Source organism: Vidua chalybeata, chromosome 7 (assembly GCF_026979565.1).
Source record: "Vidua chalybeata isolate OUT-0048 chromosome 7, bVidCha1 merged haplotype, whole genome shotgun sequence".
Lineage (NCBI taxonomy): Eukaryota > Metazoa > Chordata > Aves > Passeriformes > Viduidae > Vidua > Vidua chalybeata.
Window position 1 is genome coordinate 15,797,172 of NC_071536.1, and position 22,484 is coordinate 15,819,655.

Genomic DNA, 22,484 nt, shown 5'->3' on the forward strand with positions numbered 1-22,484 from the left:
GGCAAGAGCTGAGCAATACAAGTGCTGGCAAATGGAGGAAAACGTCTGACCTGTACTGGTACCAGTGACTATTTTGAGCCTGCTGTTGAGGAAGCAGGGACCAGAACTGAGTCACAGGGACAAGAGACAGCAGTGGGGGTCAGGAAGGGTCATGGAAAGGGGGGGTTTGAACAGGACTCTGAACTTGTGGGACGTGTCTGAGTAAAGAAGGATAATCCATACATACAGAAGTAGTCTGATGTCACTTTCCCAATGATACCTTCTAAAGACAGTAATTTTAAAAGGAAAGATGAAACCACATGTACAGGTAAGCAAGAATTTCAGTAATGCAGTACTGGTAGTGAACAGCATGCAAATAAAATTTGTGTCAGAGGTTTGTGTTTAGATAGATGAATATCCCAGATGCATGTGCAGATTTCTTGATTTTGCAGAGGAATATTTGGGTTTGTTCACTACTTGAAAACTTGGCCTTTGGGGAGAAGATGCTTTTATGTGCTGTAATACTGAAATGCTTTGAGCAAAGTTTAAAATTATATTCTATGCCTGTAGAGAACACTGACATATTTTGGATGACTTATTCAAATATTCTTATGGTTGATGGTGTATTTGTATTTGAATAAATTCAGGAAAGATTAATCCAAAGCTGTTTCAATCCAGCACTGCTGTAAAGAAACAGAAAAATCTAATCATTTCATCACTTAAAGCTGCTTAAACCTTCAGGAGAAAAAGGGTTACTACTTAAATTTCAGATGAAAGGAGTGTTTTGTGAATTCATCTGTGTCATGTATTCATACCTGAATTAAAATGAGCCATGATGTACTGCACTTTCTCAGGAATATTACATAAACTTCCTTGTTCTAAAACATGCACAAGTTTGAAGTGTGCAAACAGAACTGAAAGAAACTTTGCAGTAGTTTCTCCACAAGCAGGAAGCCTAATATTTGCACAACAATCAATAGAGTAAAGAACATGGAGACAAGCAGCACTCTCTCCTACAAATGTTGGTTTAACTGGTAAAAGAAGGTAGGATCTATCTGAACAACAACTCGCTTTTAAAAGCTAGACCTGTTCGGCTGGGGATGGGTTTGGCTTGAATTCTGCAGAACCTTGTTGGCCATGTTTTGGAGTTGTGCAATTAAAACAAGGGATTGTTTTTCAGTATGTTATATTTGGAACAGTTTTCTCCTGCTGTAATTTCTGGGATTTTGATCAGGTCCTTCAGTAGTGTTTTGGTGAGACTCTAATGAAGATTAGTTAAAGAAAAATCTGATCCTAATACAGCTTGCTGTGCAGAAAAAAAAAAGGAGTTTCTTTATATATGATTAACTTACATATTTCTCTTAATTCTTTGCAGTCATATTTATTTGTTTGTTCTGTGTGCCTTTAGGGAGATTTTTGTCCTCGCTGTGGGAGGGAAGGTAAAAGTGCAAGAATGCACTGACCTCAGTGCAAACCAGAAAGGGACAAGAAAGGACAGGGGAGAGTATACTTTTATTTCTTATTGTTATCTGATCTACAAGCCTAATGTTATTATCTCACAATAAAAGCTGGCAATTTTCAATTCAAGCAAAAAGTTGCTGAATCCAGGAACCTGTAAGAGGAAGCTAAACGTGTCTCTTGTTTTCGTCATCCTTCCTGCAAGAACTCAGAGAAGTACTGTCTTTTCCTAAATTCAGTGGGTAGGAACAATTGCTAGTCACATGTGCTACCTGCAGAGAATGGTTTACAGAAAAACCTGCTTGTCCTCAAACCCCTGGGAAAAAACCGTCCATTGGAATGAGAGGAGGCATTGGGATATTGGGGCTGAACTAAATTTGTTTTGGGTTTGAGAGTGGACATTTTGCTCTCTTGCCCTGGTGGTGTTTTCCTCTGCTGCAGTGGTTGGTAGGGACCAGGTATGCAAAGGTGCTGGCTATGGCATCAGCTTTAGAAGTCACATGCTCCTTTCAGAGGCTGGTCAGAGTTTCTGGGATGTTGCTGAAATCTTTCTGAGGCAAAGGTGAGGATAGGGAAAGATGATTTTTGACGCTTCAGAAGGTACATCAATAAACCAGTGATTAGGTGGATAGGCTTAGCAAATTCTTTCATGTACCAACAGTCAGTGAATATATGAGAAATGCCCTCAAAATGTTAAGAATCCATTGCAGTGGACAGCTTCAGATCATCTTAATTGGGTAATATCTCTCAATTTTAATTTGTTCAAGCTTATATGCACTCAAGTTACTTATAATAGCTGTTCTCAGAAGTGACTTGAAGCTTAAAGCAGTTAGAAATTTAAACTAGGTAAGGAAAACTTCAGGTAATAGACTGACATACGTTACCGAGAAATGTGGTCTTGCAATAAAAAGTAGTGTGCAAACCTTCTAGTTAAATGTGTTGCCTGTTGTAGTAATACAACCAGATAAATAAAATAAGTAATTTTAAAATAAGTTAAAAAAGATAAGTAAAATACAACCAGATAGTAATAGAACCAGATAGTGAAGTTCAGCTTATACTATGAAACCAAATTTGATTTTGTAGTCTTTGTGGTTGAAATATGTGTTATTAGGTAATATCATTAATAGTTTTTACCAAAGAGAAATGTACCTCAGTCTTCCATTTTTCAAAGGGTAGTGTACCCCAAAGAACTTTTAGGTACAGCCTTGAGGCATAAATCCAAACCAATGTCCAGTGTTCCCTGTTACAGCAGATTGCTCCACTTGAAGAGGTAGAGACTGGTATGACAGTGGTAAGTGCAGTTATCCACAAGCGATGAAGCATCTCACCGGATCTCACCATGATTAACACAGAGTACTGTGTTAATTGTATGTTATTTTCAAAACCCACCTGCTGGCCATCCTGGATCTTCATGACCACACGAGCTTCATTTGCATTGCTTTCTTTTTTAGCACCTTCCTTGTATGGCTGTGCTTGTGTGGTAATTGTATAAAAAGAGGGTAGCTGAGATACTACTTCTGAAGTGATTTTTCTTTTTTACTCTGCTTTTAGCAAGTATTTACACAGTAACTAAAGTGTATGCCCTTGGTGATGCTGTGATTTATGCTAAAATGAAGTTGGTAAGTACAGAATCAGCGTGTTCTTTGTAGATTCTTATGGGAAACCTGAAGAAAGAGCTTTCAGAATGGAGGAAAGAAAATTGCTTTTTGAACTCTTCCCCTTTGTGACTGTACACCAATACATGCACTACTAAATGTCAAGGCATCTGTCCAATGCAAAAGAATGCCCAAGTTTGTCCTCCTGTAACTTGCTCCTGGTTGCCTGTATTTCTGGTTCAATAAGCACTCATTCATACCTTTCACCGCATTACACAAACCCACCGCACTGCAACAGCTTGGAATGGTGTTCTAAGCCTGTAGAATAGCCTATTTTGATTGGTTTAGAAAAGGCTGATAGTAGTAAAAGCCCAAAACATAACACTGCCCCCACAAAATGCTAAACTTGTCATAGAGTTCTATAGTTGTGTTCAATTTAAAGTACTCTTTGTTCATTGTTGCAAATCAACTGATTTAGACTGCATCCTTGTATATAGTATATACATTTAAAAATAGGATTATAAGTATTGCAGACTCTGGAGTCATAAATTACTTTTATGTTGCTTAAGATTACTCAGGAATACAGCCCTGCAGGGTTATTGGGAAAGTAGTTCTTGCTACCATGTATTAGGAGGCCTTCATGAAACTAAAGGGCAGAATGTAGTAGTTACAGCAAGTGTCTGTCACATTAGTCAGGCACAGATCAGCTTCTCCTTTAAAAAGTTCTGTATATTTATGAAACAACATCCAGTGATTACTTTTTAAAAGGAATGTAGAAATATATAATTCTGTCTACTTCCTTGGCTTTTTAGGTTGTTGTTGTGGTGGTGGTTTTTTGGTTGTTTTTGTTTTCTTTAGGAGGTTTTAGGTTTACTTCAAGGTACATACCAAATTAGAAGAATTCTGAAAATGTGGCTAATTCTTAATAGAGTTTGGCAATACTTCCAGGCCTGCTATTAGGCTGATTCATGGGTTTTATTTCCAGTGCAAAAATGAACCAGTTTTTTTTATATTACCAACTGCTTTTTAGTGACTTGAGATGCCATATATTAAAGTCTGTCACCATGTTGTGGTGGCACAGCCGAAAGAAGTCGAAATGTCAATAACAGCTCTGAAAAGTCGTTCTGAAATGGTCTTTGAAAACTTAGCACCAAGTTCCTGGTAGTAGCACAGCAGAACAAGAGAGCACGTGAAAAGAGAGTAATTCAAAGTATTTAAAGCTTTTGAAAAGATTGAGGAATAAGGATAAACTCAGTTCTATGGTTTAACTGAAAAAGTGATTATATGCTTGTGTGATTTTGATGGCAATGAAAGAGTAGCTGTTCAGCCAGTAAAAGACATAGGATATACTAGGAGGTGAGGGAGTAGGGTGTCCATCTCTCTTTCCCATTCTTTTTATAGCTTATGGTATCTGCTGAGCTATAAAGCTGAATGATCAGGTTTTAGAAGGTTCCTTGTGACTGTTGTCCTTTACCTTGAAACTTTTATCTTGTAATGCTGGTTTTGTTGGAAGCTTTGCTGCCTGTTGTGGTGGGATGAGGAGCTGGCCTCTGAAGTGGTATGTTGTATTTCTGACGTGCTTTAAAACAAAAGGCTGATCGCCATCCCCACTGCTGATCAGTTGCTTAATGGGCTGCAGGTCACACTCTCACAGGGCTCAAAGTGCCAAAGTGCCATTGCTGGCTTGCTCAATGTTTATTCTTTACTCATATGATTTCTCTGAGGCTAGTGGAATTAATCTAATGGACAAGAGCATGTGTGAGAATAGAAATAGGATCAGCAATCCACAAAATCTGGTCTTTGTTCAGTTTAAATGGAAGATAAGTAAATTCATAAAAGGGAGGGAGGTATTTTCATTTTAGTTTTGTATCTTGAGTGCAAAGGAACCCATGGGGAGCGATGTACATTTCTGATTAAGTAGAACTCTAGCTGTAGAACAAAATTAATCAGTTTTTCATTGAGTATATTCAATAGTAAGGCATATACTTCAAGATGACAGGTGTTAGAGACTACATAATTTCTCTGTGGTTCTGTGCTCTTTAAATTTTAAAATTATGGTAATTATCACATTTAAAATACATTTTATAAGTTTTAATATTAAAATACAATTGAAATACAAATTAAACTGATATTGAAACATATGAAAATAGGCTGCACTCACTAATTTCATTACTTTCTGATCTTCCTTTAAAAGTCCTAAGCTATTTGATTTTCATGCCTTTCCCATGGGTCACTTTCCTTTCTCTTTATTGAATAGATTGCTTTGGATATTGGTTTTCCCAATATTAAGCTTTTGAAATGCCATTCATTTCTTCCATCTCATCATTCCTAATTATAACCACTGTGTATTAAACTAAGGGACAGTCTTTGCTTACAGTATTTGTCTCAAACATTTGTTGTCCAGCAAGGGGTTCAGATAGTAATTTCCTTTTAAATTAATCCTGGTATTAGAGGTAGGAATGATGTTGTCTGGTTGAACTGAACAGTCTTAATAACCTAATTAAAATATTTATTTTAAAATTGTTTATTTCAAGTCAGCTTACAGATACTTTTTGAACAGTGCTTTCCCCGCAGTGAAGTTAGTGACTGGTTGTGTCCTGGTCACCAGGATCATAAAGGTGACACTGGGAATTCTGCCATTTGGTGCTGCTGTTCTTTTGCATGCAGCAGCCTTGGAGCTACTTTAGTGGCATTCTCTGTGCATGTGTGGTGCTTTGAAACACGTTTCATTACATGAGAGGGCTTTAAGCCAAATGGTTAGTTCCAGCAGCTGTAAATGGTATCACTTTACTATTTTAGGAGTCTGCCTGTGGGATATTAGGAGCACTATCATTTTACTTTCTGAGTCCCTGTTCAAGTTTGGCCATTAAGAAATAGTATCAAATAATGAAAGGGATGGGATGTTATTACAGCTTAATAGTAGTGAAACAAACAAGCAAACAAAAACAAGTAACTTTCTACAGGATTCCAATCAAATTAAATGTAAAGACTTACTATATTGTGGTGTGATACTTAAGAGCTAGTGATAGTCTTAATGTTCCAAAGATACATTACCAGGATTTGAGTAGCATTTTGAGTTAACAGGAATGAGCAGCTTTTGTGAACTGGGAGGGTGAGTTGATAACAGAAAAACTAACCACAGAACACACATTCAAGCTTTCTAATACTTGGTCTAAATAGGAAAGATTCATCCAGATACATTTAACATTTTGAGTCTGCAAACCTATGGATTTATTTTGCTCCTAGTTGGAATTGTAAGATTTGGAAATCCTTCTGTTACAGCGGTCTGAGAAGTACTTTGAGATGTAGTTATGCAAGCCTAACAAAAATTAGGATCTCCACACTGTCTTTGCTTTTTAAAAATAAACAAAGGAAATGCTTCTACTTGAAAGAGAGGAATTGCTTCTTGTAAATCCAAACATCAGGGATTGAAGCCCTAGACCCTAGAAAGTGTAAGAAATATTAAGAAGCATAACGAAGTTTTGCGAAGTCAGTATTTTGTATCCAATTATGAGTCATTCAGTACTTAAAAGTTATGTAATACTGTCAATTATGAATACAAATCCAGGGGGAATTTTAAGGCCTTTCATCAGAATTTTTAAACCATGATACCCTAAGGATTAATTCCCTAAGGAAATATGAACATAAATAATGATGTATCTGCTACTGACCTCTGAGAAAATATACAAACTCCAATCAAATTGTATCTGGAATGTTTGTTCACACCAAAAGGATCAAAAAGATGAAAGATGGCCTTTCATCTGAAAGAAGAGCAGCAAGGTTTCTTAATTTGAGCTATTACAAGGCCATTGCATGGTGGCTGTGGCAGCTCTCCCATGCTCTGGGCAGGCCTCCTGCTCCAGAGCAGCACTGCAGCTTCTCTCTGCCAGACTTCTTGAGGCATCAGATCTTCCCACATAATGTGTCTTCACACCAAGGAAGTCACCTTTTCACAGACAAGGAACTTCTTAGCTAATACAGCAAGACAATGGTTAAATCTCTGCTTTTAGTGGGTATTGCTAGAAGTTCCTGGATGATCTATAGGTGTGTTTGCCAGTTTCTGCATCATTCTTTGTTTTTGTGATTTGATAAACTTTAAAACTTTGTATTTGACCTCTGTTTACTATTTGTCTTAAATGCAGTTCTCTCTCTGCACTTAGGTAGTCTGACAGCCCTACTCCTTCACCCCTGGATTATCCAGATACTGTTCTTTATTTATGGTATTTAAAAGTAGAAATATAGGAGCTGAAATACTAGGCAAACTGCTAGCACTGCAAGTCCAAGAGTTTATAATAATTTCAGTCATTTGAAGGAAAGATTCATACTTTGTCTGAAGAAGTTACATATCTGTTTTTTTCTCAGGTTTCCTTAAATAAGTTGAGCTGTGCTTCACATAGATGCTAGTGCAGTGTACCTCATAACAATTTTGTATGAATGGCTACGAAGTTTTAAATACACACCATTTCATTATGCCTCATATGTTATGAATGTATGCTAATCTTCAAATACAACTTGTCCTTGATGTTATCAGTGTCTTGCTTTGTTTCTTTTTGAATTCCATCTGGGATTTTTTTCATTGAAAATTCTTTTCCAAAAGTCTTTCCCCTATAAAATAGTCTTTCCATATAGCACTTTAAACTGAAACATTTTATTTCCTTTCCCAGCACATATTTCTTTAAATTATGTTTCAGGGAAGTTTTTTTTTGCTCCCAAGGTGAGAGCAATTCCGAACATGTTTGATAAAAATACCATTGGGACTGAATCTGAGGGTGCCATTCAACTTGTCTACTTTTCCCTTTGAGTTTTACCTCATATTATGGTGTGTGGACTTCTTTCCCTTCCATTCAGTCTTGACTGTGGGGGCACAAGGATCAGAAATGTCATTGTGGTTTATTATTCTTATTTTCATCATCATGGGAGGTGGTGGACTCACCTTCCCTGGCAGTGCTTAGGAAAAGATGGCCTGTGGCACTCAGTGCCGTGGTTTAGTTGGCAAGGTGGTGTTTGGTCATAGATTGGACTCAATGATATCAAAGATCTTTTCTGACCTAGTTAATTCTGTGACTGTTATTATCACTACTAATATTAAGATCTGTCTTTTCCCTTCCACTCTCCTTTTCAGAGAGGTGTAGAATTGGACTTGGCAATCTGTCAGCAGTGGTGTGCCAGACTGCACGTTTCTGTCTGTAGCTGGGGCTGTGAGGTGGCTCAGACCCAGAATCCAGCAGTTGCTGCTCTGTGGGTGGGGTGGCGCCCGGGTCTCAGCCTCCTGCTCCCTGACAGATGCTCTTCCAGTGGATGCATTGTGTGCTGTTGTTGGGCATCCCTGTCAGAGGAGCTGCTGCCTCTCTCCTCCATCAGAGGAGAGCACTTTCTCTTTTCAAAGCGAGCTCTTCTCTTGCTGGGCACCTGCCCAGGAGATTTGCCTAAGATGTACAATCTGTGTGATCGAGCAAGCTTAGAGCAGGACCTGCTGAGGCAAAGCTCAGATTGGATTAAGGTAACTCCTGAGTGGGGAAGGAGCTAATTTAAAATATGGTCTTGCCCTCTTTTTTATGAAATTGCTTTTATATTCCTACTCCTTCTGTTTGTTGTGATTGTTTACATCTTGTCCCTTAGCCCCGAGATGAGTGATGTCTGAGATGCCGAATTGTTTCTTCTCCCTCAACTGATAGAAAATTACTTGCTCAAAAGAACAAAAAGTAGTGATTTTTAAGGGTTTTTTTCCCATGTTAAGCACCTTTTCTGTAGATTAGAATTTTTAAAACTAGAATCAGTCTGTGTGTTTAATGCCAGTTTATCATGAAAATGTTCTCACTCAGCTGGAAACTCCCAAGCTGAAGGAACAGACCTCCACTGTTACAGCCTGCCTGCCCTTTCATATATTAACATTTAATATTTTTGCTCCTGTGTGAGCTCCAAAGTCAATTCAAGGCTTCTTAGTAAAAGCAGATTTTGTCCAATGTGAGCAAAAGCTCATGCTTGTCAGTGTGAAGTGTTCTTTCTGAAGTGTCAACAAAATGTATTTTGGCACAGAGGCCAGGTTGTTGAAAGCTGAGGGTTCAGAAGAGGCCACGGCAGAGGTGAAAGGAGCCTCAAGTGGGATGTCAGAGCTGTGGGGAGCAGAGGCAGGGGGTGAGAAAATTCAGTGACTGGGAAAGGGTGTGCAGGAATCTTTCAGAAGGGAGGCCTGGGGAGGAGGAGGAAGAATCTCTTGTATCTCAGTTTTCCTCCTTCCCTTCTGCATTATCCCCTATTTGTCTTGCTAGAGTATTCCTCCTGACTATTATCCTGCACCTTGCAGGAGCAGATAAGCTCTGGTGATAAACAGATAACAGTCTGCTCATGGGGCAGGAAATTGAGGGGCTAAAGCTGCTCCTGCTGCTGGGGGAGGATCAGGCAGCAACCCCTGGGAACAGGTTTTGTGTTCATGCTGCCACTAAGGTGTGGGGAGCAGGGCAGTGGTGTCAAGTTGAGGGTGATGTGAAGGCTCTTGGACAGGAGAATATTCTTTCAGCTGTTCCTGACAGCTGCTTGCTCTGTCTGTGGGATGGCTTTGCAGGACAAGGTTCTGATTTATTGTGTTTTGTTTGTACCAAACCAGGGATAATCTGGTATTTATAGTTATCTTTAGAAATCCTCTGACTTCTCAACAACAGGATTCAAGACAGAAAAGGTAATACTTACTCTGATCCCATGCATTCTGTTCACTCAGGAGCTGTGGAGAGATGGAAGGATTTCAAAACCTAGGACTGGAATCTGAAAGATGCCAAGTATCCCAGGGCTGAGTGCCCTCAGTTCCCATCAGTTGCAAGTTATACTGTAATATGAGTTAATGGGGCAGTGGGCGGTGGGATTCAGCTGTTAGTCTGAGCTTCTGCACATACTCTGTACAGGAAGGGTCATGCTAGAGAGAAAGCAGATCTGCGTGGCTAGAGGAAAAAATTCAAGGAGGGGAGGAATCCTTGATTTTTTTTCCTAGGTTGTGTTGTGTTTCTATGGATGAAGCAGCACTTTGCGTGAGGTGGTGAAGTGCTTTACTTGGTGAGGAAGATGAAGCATGAAGCTTCTTTATTGCTGCCCCCATTTTGAGACATGAGAAAATATATATGTCAGAAGAGAGAATAAGGTAAGGGTCTTTGTGCAGTGACTGTTTTATCCTTCAGGGTATGGGGCTGGAGTCAACATCTGCTGTGTTTATCTCGTGCCACAGTAGGGAGACAGTCTCCTTTGCCTCTTCAGTAGCAGCAGAACTACAGTGGGCAGGAGGAAACACAAGGCTCTTTTGTCTTTGCCGTTTTCTTTTTCTTTTGAGCAAGGTTCTGACTCAAAACTCACTATTGAAAATAAATTCCATTAGAACCTACTGGCAAGTAGCATCCTACTACTAAAAAATAACCATTTCTTGAGCATTAAGGTTGCTATTCAGCTGTTCTTTTGTCTCTATGGCAACTTTAAGAAGTAACAACAAAGCAGTAGGTGATGATGTCAGCCAAAAATCTGTAATGTTCAAGGGACTGTTGATAGCAACAAAACGGATGCCAGGGCAGGGTCACTTACAGCCAGTAATTGATACTGCACCTATGGCTAAAGTATAACAGCACAGGACACTTGGAAGCAGAAAATACACCAGAAAAAGTAAGGTTGATGCAATTGGCAGTTTTTATAAATTATACATGAGATCCTGCTTTAAAATTCAAAACTGTGGTTTACCTTCCCTAATGGAATGAATTGCATGGAAAGTGAAGAGCTCCTTGTATGTACAATATATGCCATCTGGAGAGCAGCTCAAGCTTTCTTCTCTGTTTCTTGATGGAACAGAGAACAAGAGCTGCTTTAGAAAAGTGGAGTCAGTTCCTAAATGTGATAAAAGTTGAAATTCTCATCTAACTTCAGTGTTGATTTAAAAAAGGAAGTATGTTTAAAAAGAAAAGGAAATGCTTTTCTTAAAAAGGGGGTTGGGGTGGGATTTTCATCAGTTTTTGATCTTAAGCTCATGGTGTCAGGGATTTGGAAGTTTCACTGACATGTAAAATTGAAAAACAATCAGGGGGAAAAAGCCATGAGAAAGTCAGACTGAACAGTGCTGAGACTATTGCTGGAAACCAACTATGAGAGAAATTTTTTTTTAAAGTATGATTGATGTTAAAGCAGGGAGAATAGGAATTATAATAGTTTTTTTATGTAGAGACATGCTAAATAAGGAAATCCATTCTTAAGAAAAAGTAGTGACAGATGTGTTAAGTTAATGAAAATAAAGCTCTATTGTTTTGAATAATTTTTGTCTGATATTTGACAAATCTATGTGAACTGCTGGTGCTGGATCTACTGTGGGAATTCTGCCTCTTAATATGTATGTATGCATGTTATCAGAGCAGTGTGTACCAAGTCACCTTTTGCAATCTCGAATTAGCTGAATTTGAGTGCCACTTTCTCCAGTTAAAGTATCATGTTAGTGCTCTGTATTTTGTGGAAGTCTCACTGCATTTATTGAATGTGGGGTTCCCTGTTACTTGAACTGTCTGTTATCAAAGAAGGCTTTTCTCCTCCATGAGAAAGATGGAGGATGGAAAGTGCAACCAGCTGTTCTCCAGAGCTTACTTGGCAGCATCAAACAAACCCTATTTTGATGCAGGCAAACAGAAAAGCTTCATTCACTGACAGCAGCACAGGATATCAGCTGATGTCTCTCAGACTTGAGAAAACTGGACAGATACTCACGTGGTCCTTGGTTACCTGCTTGTGCCCTTCCTAAACAAAGATAACATTAGTGTATTTTATTTAATTTGTTGTATTCTATTAATTTAGCCTACTTGTACTAAGAAACACAGGCAACTCTTGCTTAATGTTTGATTTCTTTATTTGTTTTCATTTATCTCAGACATGAAAGCTTTCTGAGCAGTCTTTTGGGTCTCAAAGTGTATAGATAAACCCAAAGCATGCATTTCATTCAAACAAATAATAGAGTTTCTGAAGTTCCCAGTTATTTTGACTTTTTTAACAAAAGTCTTAATGAAACAGAAATTCTAACCTACATCATCAACCTTTCAAATGTCAGTGTGTTGTGTGACAAAACTTAAGCTGAGGTCTTGCAGCATGTATTCAATTTTTTTTTTTGCTTACAGCTTCTTCTGCTGTGCCATTTGAGACCAGATCAGCTTAAAGGAGCAATGCAGCCACTGTTGTGGGTAACACTGGAACATTTCAAAGGAGCTCACTGTTACAAGCTATTTATTACTTGGTGTTAACAGCTCCCTAACGGTCTTGTGAGAAGTTCAGAAATAGTTTGAATGAACTAATGAAATTTTTATCTTGCTTATTTTCTCCTATTTTTTTTAAAGTTTATACAAATATGTATCCCTCAAAAGATGGACCAGTTAAGAAAGCTGTCTTTGTAGTCAGCACTGATGTGGCTCTTTACAAGGGATCTCTTCCAGATCAGGGCTTGAACTTTGTGTGAAGCTGCAATGATGAAAAGTGGAATAGTTTACAGGAAGGCTCTCAGGACAGCAGGCCACCGTGGGGTGGGGTGGGGACCCTCAAGGCAAGGTCTCCCACTTTGCTGTGAGAGCAAAGTGTGTGCATGGTGCTGAGGGGAGATACCAGTGACATGGGGAAGAGTGAGGCACCCTGCATATTCTACCAGTTCTGCTGTCAGCACATCACTCTGATATCAGCAACTAAGAAAACTGTTCAGGTTTTTTTTTTTTTACTTTTAACCTACTCATTCATTTTTCTCATGCATTCAACTATAAGTAAAGCAGTACAAGAGGAGAGGATGGTGGGAATCTTTTTAAGAATGAAATCAGCTTGGGTAAACGTCCTTGATGAGATTTATTGATATGGGTCACTGCCAGTGGGGGTCTGTAGTTGCCAGGGCACTTAATGAAATGAACTCTTTTTAATGAGGGACAGGACAACAGTAGCTCTTGAGACTGAGTCTTGAGTCTTGAGACTCCTTTTAGCAAAGTGGTTGTAGTGCAGGTACTAGAGGTTTTCCTGTACCTGTTTGCTCTCCTGAGAAGGGCAGTTATGTGTGTAAAGGTACCATGTAGGTCTGTCACAGGAGCTGAAGGCCACCGGGTAACTCCAGCCTGGCCTCCAGCTGAGCAGTGCCTGCTTAAGTCAGGCTCGATTCTGTGAAGTCAAATCTGCTGACTTGATCAGTGAAATTTTGTATCCCATTTTAGTCCTCTTCCCTTTGCTTGACTCCTTTGGGGAGCATTTCCCTCTTGACATATTTTACATGTTAAATCTCACCAATTCTGGAAGTTGTTCAATCTACAAGCAAAGCTATCATTGAACTAAATTCCAGCTCTATAAACGCTTCTGAAAACTGAAAGTTGCATGTCATTCTTTTTTTTTTTCTGTGATTTATCACCAGTGACAGTTTTCTTTGCAAGCCAAATAGATATTTATAGTTTTGTAACACTGGCTTTTCCAGCATAACCAAAACACGGAGCAGTGAGATTCCAGACCTTTAGGGGAAAGTGGTTGATATATCTATAATGTTCTTACATTTATTAGACAGAACAGTTCTTTCTTGCTATTGAAGGATGATCCTTGAAATGCCTAAACAGTTGTTGTAATTCCATAAATTATTCTGCACCCATTAACTGCTATCATCTTTCTAATTGTTTTCCTTTATATTTCTTTTAAGTAATTGAAGTTCCAGACTATGAGCAAGATCTTGACACTTGTCATTATTTTCTATCTACTCTGCAAATATCACATAATCTTTCCATTAACTGTGAATATATTAGGGATTTTTGTAGCTTCATGTCAATAGATCTGTTAAAAGATATGATTTTTTTTGAGATACAAGTGTATCAAAAATACACAAAATTCCATGGAGCCAGTATTTTTTTCCCACTTCTCTGCTAGATTTTCATTTACCTGTTCTTCTTTTCCCACTGTTTTGAGTGCTATTTATAGTAAAGTGATTTCCAAATAATGTGGTGTTTGACTGACATTTTAGATTTAAGGTAGAATTCTTGTTTTATTTCATGTAGATGGATTGGATGACTTGAAATTCTGTGATTCAGTGATCAGATTTTAATCAAAATGCTTTGATACATGTAGGAATAGTAGCTGAAAGTTGCTATCACTCTAGAAAGAGTAAATATAAGTTCTTGGATAGCTATCTTCCTTTGTTGCCACTTGCACAAATCCTAATGTCCCTAAATGAAAGCTCCTTCTGCTTTTTGCCGATTCAGCTCCCAGTGCTTTGCATGCAGGCTGGTTGTTACAGTAGATGTAAGAGACATGGCAACTAGCAGCTGTGCTCAGGGTGTTTTATCATGAACTTTGCTAGGAATGCATTATGAAACATTAGCATTTAAAATGAGATACAAGTGATATTTAGGAATAAAATGTGTAAATCTTGTATTTACTGTGAAGATAAGCAATGCTGCTTTTGACTATGACGCACGCTTGTCCTTAATATGAAAATAAAAGTGTTCCATGAACAAAAGCTCCCAGTTCCATTACAGCTGTGGAACTTTCCATTTCATGTGCAGTGGTAGCATGACTCTGTACAAATCACTTTGACAAAAATAGTGTTTATATGAAGTGGAAAATTCCACTTGCAGAGTGAGAGGGAATTTTAGCAACCTTCTTTTCCCAGAATTTGCAACTACTCCTGTATTGAGAACTACTAAATTGTTCAATTGTCAACAACTACTAAATTGTTCAATTGTCGACCAGATTTGACAGAAGTGTTAAAAGACTTTCTGCTTTACTTCTCCACAGGAATAGGTACATAAGTCCAGAATTAAAATGAACACTGTTAGTGTTTATATTGTCTTCTGCACTTCAAGTGGAAAAGACTGCAAGTTCCATCAGAAAATAAAAATGCAAAATTGAAACAGAAATAAGTGTTCTTGTTTCTTAAGCTAGAGCATTTTACTGCTCTATACAGAGAAATATAGAGCTATTTCTGTCTATTTCTATGTTACAATATTGAGCTTTTAACAGCTCTTGTGGAGGAAGGACCCACTTTTTTGCTGTAAAATGGACCCAATAAAATACATTGCATTGGGGTTCTCATTGATGTTAGCTGGTACCATAGGGTTGTGGTTTTATTTGCTTCTGTAAAATTTTGTTTTTTTGATCTCTTTATCAAAACTCATAATAGAACTTTCTGAAAGATATGGCATCCTTGAAATAAAGCAAGGCCTTGCTTGTACTTCATAAAACAAAAGTTTAACACTGACTATCAATACCTTATTACAAATTATCTTTAACAAGTGCAGTCATGGTTGCTGATCATCTAATCCTCTCCTTGCCAGTGTACAATTGCTTCTCTTGTACATACAGTACTGTTTTATTCAGTCTTGATACAAATGCATGTGCTGTTGAGAATCTCAAAATCTCTTAGAAGATTATTTCTGCACTTTGGTTCAGCTAAAAAAGGCTGTCACCGTGAACGTTAAATCTCTCTCAGAACAATCTTGATGTTCATGTTGTTTCTATGATGTTCAGACATGGTTTTCTCACATCTTTTTATTTCAGTACTCTCCAGAAACTTTTAGAATTCTTCACCTCAGAAGTCTTTTAAATACCTGTACCCCCTCTAGCCTCTGTATCTGTCATGTATTGTTCCAAGGGTGTCCATATTTAACTTTTTGTGTTTTCTAGACTTCCCAGAGCTTACTTTACCTCAGTCTCTTTTCAATTTGTAAATCCTTTCCCAGTTAAAAGGTACCTGCTGCTCATCACAATAAGCTTTATCAGAGATGGACTTATGAGTCCTTCCTTCATGTCAAGGACACATGGATAGTTTGAGCTTTGTCCTTCATGCTGTGACCAGGTTATTAGGCTTCTATTAGACTTTTTCCTCCTTCACCTTAAGTGCTACTCTGGCAGGTCTTTGTTTGCTACTCTCTCTTGCTCTTTCAACTCAAGTATTATTTGGAAGCACATCAAGCATTTCTTCTATTTATACCTTTTTCTTATATTTCTCACTGCCTGATCAAGGGCATTAAAATTTTTTTCATAAAAAAATGTCCAGATATTTTTATTTTCTGTATTTTTTTTTTGGTCTAAGTCTTTTAGCTCTGCACCTCTGCCTGAGAGAGTGATTTATTAATCTATACCTAGCCCAACATATGAAGACTGGGTGGTTTTAGCTTGATTTACAGATTTTCTGTGCTGTTATATTTGAACATGTGTGTACAGAAATAGAAATACTGGGCAATGCTCATCATGTTCAAATCTCTGTTATTATAGGCACCAAAGTTTGAAATCTCAAAGTCAGCTGCAGTTTTCTGATGTTTGCCACACTGGAATCCAGTTGCTCTTATGATTTCTTCTTTTTCCCATTTTAAGTTAATTTTTCCTACCTTTCATAATGGATCCCAAGAATTAAATAATTTGCTGCAGGTGAGCACTCATGTCACAGCATGACTGTTTCTCAGTTTGTGTTGGAGGCATATTTACTTTTCTTTTTTCATGTTAAATGATTGCTCTTCTGAAATCCTTTGTTGCAAACAATGCTGTTAAGTTTGAGGGGAAAAAAAAGAAAAAGGTTATGGCTGTTTTGTATTCTGGCTCTGGTGTTGTCTAAAGACAAACCGATCTTTTTTTCCTTTCTTTTCTTTCTTTTTTTTTTTTGTTCCAGTTGAGGCATTAGTCATAGTAATCAATTCATGTGTGTTCCATAATTCAATTGTGTTCCATAAAGCATTTAAAATATGTGACGTACATTTCTGCTCTTTTATAACAGAAAACATATATGAGGATTAAATTTCATTTTGCATGATTTTTTTTTGTGCAATTTTGAAAAGTTTAATAGAAGACGTTTGAATTTCATGTCCAAAAAGGTGTTGTACAAGCCTGAAACTCTGTGTTGGCAGAAAACTATAAGATTAAAAACTGTCTTTGCAAAGATGGTGAAATGGACCTTAAATAAAAAAAACAAAACAAAACAAAGAAAACAAAACCCCAAACCACCAAAACTTGATACATATTGCATCTTTGAGGTAGATTTAGAATAATTTACCTTTTTCTCATAAATCTAAGCATTTTCCTATTGGCAAATGGACTTACTCTTCTATTTCCTCTAATCTGACTATACTTTTTGAAATGCCTAAGAATCTTTTCTTTAGAACCAACTAAGGTGGTCATGCATTTTCCTGGTCAAAATGCATAAAAGCAAGTTAATCCTAAATTCAGTTATCTGATCTTCCTTCTGCTGACAGACATGTACAATAGTAATGGAGAAATTTCTCCCAGACTCAAATCGAATAGTTCCACAGAACTGTTTTAAAAATTCTGGGAAAAGGACACAGAAATTACAAGGGTGTAGGTACCACCAGTGGAGGTGGAGGGGAGAGCACTTCTGCTTCTCCTGGAGGTGACTGTTTAAAAAAATAGGGGATCCTTCTTCAGGTGATAGAACTGCAACTGCAGATTGCAGGTTCAGAGCTGCTTATCGATCACCTTAAGGAACTCCAGCTCCTGAATTAAGGACTTTGGTTAGAATCCTTAGGTTATATGGCACTGAGTGTATTCTGGGGTATGGTTTCTCTCAGAAAGGCTGTATTTACTGGGCAGATACATGGCATATTTTAAACCCATTCTGGAATGCATGAACTGTGAAACTATGTCTGGTGCATCCACAGAAACATACCAGCCTTGACCTTAACTAAGGAGCCAGTGTTTGATCCTTCCCTTGCAGATTTACCATGCTACTGTAGCAGATATTTATGTAAGGTGTTATAATTCAGACATCTGCACAGAAATGGAGGGAGAGTCCAATAGAAGTGGTAATAGGTAGAGGAGTGAGTGGGCTGTGATGCCCTCCCTGCACTCCAAGTCAGTCTGCACAACTCCCTTGCTGGGTTCCTCCTACAAGTGCTGCTCTGTGGAATGTCAGTTGTTCACCTCTTTCCAGTGAGTGCTGGCATGTTTCATGTCCTCAGTGGGCTTCTCTGTGCAGCAGTTTGAGAACTCTTAGTCAGCAAAGAGCATGTAGCAGTTTCTGTGGATGTAGATCAAACGGATGACATGAAATTGGTAACAAATACTTTGGTACCTTGTCTTGCTATTGCTTTGCACTGGGAAAGGTTCAGTGTAGTGTCTGACCTGGCAGCTGCTGCTTCTACACAGAGCTCCTCCAGCTGAAGTTATTTAGCCAAATTTCACACTTGTACTGCTGCTAATCCTGGTGATTCTTTGGACTTAAAAGGAACGATGACAGATTTGCACCAGGGTCATAGATCCATGTTTGAATTATTTGCCAGCGTTTTTTACATCACACATCATAGACCCAGATCTCCAGTTTATAAAAGCAAGCATGCTTCTCTTGGTTTTGTAAATATAAGCAAAGTTATATTATAAAGTATTTTAAAGATTTCTTTGTGTCTAAACATATACTCATCAAATGCCTTCATCTGTGACTTCAAAATCTTGCATGAGTAATTCTTTCTCCAAGAATCTGGGTAGCATTTCAGTGGTTTTGCTTTCCCTTTTTGCTGGGAGTGGCATTATAGCTACTCGAAACATCACTGGGGGTGGAAGCCATGCCTTTGCAATAGTAGTACTTTTTCTCCTTTGAGCTTTTTGCCAGTTCTTTCCACTTCACAAAACCAAAACACCCTTTCTTTAAATTATATGGTTTCAACTCTCATTGTTAAGTTTTGAATATTTTAGAAATACAAAGTCATATTTCAAACCATATGCTTTCTGTTAAATGTGCACTGCCTTTAGTCAGAAAATCCTCTCTTCAGTCTTGCCAATCACAAAGGCGAGGTTTGAGATGTGTGGTACTCTTGAGAATTATATAATAAGAATGTTTGAATGTGAATTTAAAACCCAGTGATTGGGAATTTTAGCACATTCTTAAATCAGGCATCAGAACAGGGAGAAAAAAATGAAGGCTCATTGCTTCTTTCTTACTACTCAGAATTACAGGCTCAATTATTTACCACAGTATATAACCAGGGATTTAGAAGTGAAAGGGAAATACACTACCTGTTCCAGAGGCAAGCTGGAGTTTTTCTGATGCTTAGATTTAACTTTAAACTAGCATTTAGGATACTGAATATGAAGTATTGATTATTGCTTTTAAAATTAGAGTGAAATCTTACACTTATTTTTAAGATAGGGAAAAGCATTATTTATTAGAACTGAGGGGGAGTTGCTTTTTAGTAGAAAAAAAAATGACAGAATAGCCATCTTGCCTGGTTTTTAATTATGAAGCAAAATGTTGCAACATGATAATGCATCAAAAAGCCAGTAGTGAAAGCAGTTCTGAAAAGAGGATTGAGGTTTTTTTTCTGTAAGATATCCTTATCGGTATAATTTTTTTTTATCAAGCATACTGTAAGGGTTTGAAAGTTCTTCTGAAGAAACCCTAATAAGAACGCAACTGCAAACTGTCTCATGGTAGAGGCAAGTCAGGAAATGCGGCAAGAATAATTTGGCTAAACTATACAATTCCTACAGACTCAAGCACAAGAGCTGTATGTAGGGGTAGGAAATGGAAAAGGGTTTAAATTGCTAAGAATGATGAAGAAAGAGCAACATGTATCTGTAAGAAAAAAAATAGAAAATAAAATGGGACTGAAATAAGCATCAAACCTAAAGAAATCTTTCTCTAAGTGCACTTACAATACTTACAGAATATCAAATTAAAATTTGGATTGTTATTGTGAGAGTCAGATAAAACCAAAAGTTTGGGTTGCATGGAGCCAGTTTGTAATTACTTTTTGTTAGAAAGATCAGTTATGTTCTGTTCATGTGACAGTTGCCAATATAAACAAAAAAAGCCTGCAAGAACAGGTCACAGTGTATCGATGAACCAGAATCTTCAAAGCACTGGCTCTGACAGACACACCACAAGGATACTTGCATGGATGAAAATCCACATCTGTGGTACTTGTAAAAGAGGTTCCAGAGCAGTGAGAGAACTGATGGGGTCACCGTAATTTTAAAAGAGAAGAACAAACTGAGTAACTTTAATAACTAATAGGTTATCTTCCCTTTGAAGAAAAGGAAAAATGAATTATGCCAAAGTATAGAAGGGAAATCAGGAGCTGAGTAATAACCAATGAACCACATAAGCAGGAATCCCTATTCAGGGAATGCAGGACTGGATTGCTGTGTTCGTAAGGTGAACTTGAGTTAACACTGCCATGTTGTCAGCTTAAACAGATACCATCCTGAGAGAAATAACCAGGAACACAAAGTGGCAGGCATGAAATTTGACTGAAATTACACTGCAGGGAAGATGAGGGCTAGTTCAGATGAGTCTGGATGACAATAAGATGCATCAGTGCTCAACAAAGTTTTTCTTTTCTGCTGCTACTGACTTGGTACTCTCTGTTTCCCATCCATGACTTCAGGTTGACCAGCTCACTGGTCTGATTGAAGGCAAGTTTCTCTTTTGTTGGTTTGTGTTTGTTTACAACTGGTCTGATCCCCTGTGCTGGCTCAAGGGCAGTGTTAGGAGAAGAGGAGCAGTGAGGCTGCCCAGCCTGCTCCTGGTGTCATCATGGAAAGCAGATGCAGGCTGGATGGCACATTCTCAAAAAATGCTTTCAACTTCTCTTTGTTTGTCTTTATTTTCAGCTTGGTGTTTGATTAATTATATTTAATTTATGAAATAAATAAAGTGATATTAATTTGTCTCTGGGAAGCTAGAAGAAAAAAGAAGCCTTTTTTTGGAAGGCTTATATCAGTTGAAGCACTGTTAAATCAGTTCAAATGTTTGGGTAAAAAAAATTCTTGTTTGATCCAATCTCAATTTAATTTAACAGAAACATTCTGTTACCGACTTCTTTTCTTTTTTTGGCTTTTTTTTTTCCTTCTCTCTTTCTGAAGGTAAGCTGAGGGTAGAGTTGTCAAGGTTCATGTCATGCATTCTTTGAAAACATAACAGTATCAAAAGTCTTTATGTCCCAGCCTTGACAGGGCTGGAGCATTGCTGCACCCCGAGGCAAAATAAGGTTTTTTGTCAGATACTGGTGTTTAATTAATGTTCAATAACATCACAAGTGCAGCAGTCTGGGCTAGCAGATCTGTTAATTTGAAATCTATTGTCTTCCTTCTCCCATTGTAAATAGAGGGTAGATAGCATATATTTTAGTTTTATAAATTTTCAAGTTCTCACTTATTCATCAGTGCTGCCTTTGAGACTAAGTAAAGCAGTGCACCTTAATTCAAGAAAGACAGGATTTGTGGACTTTGATCTTCTGAATGCCATGACCCTATGCTGTCTGTAACCCTGTGCTCTGAGGTCCCCTTTTTTGAACTCTTCAAAAATTCAGACACCATTTATTTTCATTTTTTTTTGTTTCTTTCTTCCCCCAGAAGTTATTTTAAATGCAGCTCTGTAGCAGACAGCTAGCTAGTAACCCTTTGAAGTTTAATTCTAAGAATAATAGCAGGGAAAAGGCCAGTGAAATTCAGTTTATCAGTCTTTTAGGTTATATTTTAATGTTGAATAGCAGGCAGCCCTCCTTTCAGGGTCAAGTTGCAAAAAACTCACATAATCACAGATTATTCTGAGTAGGAAGGGACCCACAGGGATCATCAAAGTCCAGCTCCAGCTCCTGCACAGGACAGCCCCAAGAATCAGGGGGCACATTTCAGACACACGCTGTGTCTGTCTTCTCACAGACCATCAGAGCTAAACACACAATTACAACAGCCCAGGTTTGTTCAGGCTTGATGGTTGCTCACTATTTCACAGCACCCGAAGTCACAAAAGCACCATGTTGAAATGAAATTATTATTTACATCTGAGTCTTGAGCTGTTTGTTTATATGTATATATGTATATGTTGAAGTGCTGCAGAGGTGGTGGATTATACCCTTGGTGACTTAAGTAAGCACCATGGCACTGATTAATAGTGGGAAGCCTATCCAGGACTACATGGTCTGTATTTTATTATGCCTTTTGGTTTGATAAAATCATTCATGATTGTGTGGTCACAGCAAAAACATATAAAGCTTTTGAATATTGTAAGGCACTGGTAAATTTGTAGTACTTGCCTTCCTTTGTTGAATGACCTACAGAACTGTAGAAAGCTAGAAAAATAATGCAACTCCTGTGCTCTTTCCACAGGCAGGTTCAAGTACCTTTCCTTGTATTGTTAGGTGAGGGAAGTGCTAAGCCTGGCTCCTACTCTCATGTGTGGAGTGAGGTCTCTGCACTATTTGTTTTCCACGTGTGGTGCTACAGGATGCACTGTTAACTTGTAAAGCTTGAGCTCTGGCTTGTCCCTTGCTGAAGACGTTCAAGAGTGTGGGCTCTGAAAAGAAGTAGATGTAGTATGTCATCTGATTAGGAGGATGTTGAAATCCTCCAGGAAATCCTATTAAGATGTTCTTGTTGCTTTAGTTAAGGGCAACAGCTAGAAAAAACCTGTACATGTTTGATCTCTTTTGGACAGGTGCTTGTGTGCTGCATGGCCTATGCTGTGGCAGAACAATTAAATTCAATGTG

At 38.1% G+C, this 22,484-nt stretch overlaps 1 protein-coding gene across 6 annotated transcripts in view; it reads left to right on the forward strand.

Moving 5' to 3' along the window:
• The window catches only part of ZNF385B (zinc finger protein 385B), a 158,616-nt gene that overhangs the window by 72,837 nt on the left and 63,295 nt on the right, over positions 1 to 22,484 (forward strand). The window contains exons 1-2 of one of the 6 annotated variants that reach the window (XM_053948367.1): positions 10,584 to 10,670; positions 12,158 to 12,216. The exons of 4 other annotated variants lie outside the window; for them this stretch is intronic. The gene's annotated coding sequence lies outside the window, so the exon portion shown is untranslated. Of the gene's footprint in view, positions 1 to 10,583; positions 10,671 to 12,157; positions 12,217 to 22,484 lie in introns of those variants that run through there. One more of the 6 variants, XM_053948369.1, reaches the window with a different exon arrangement.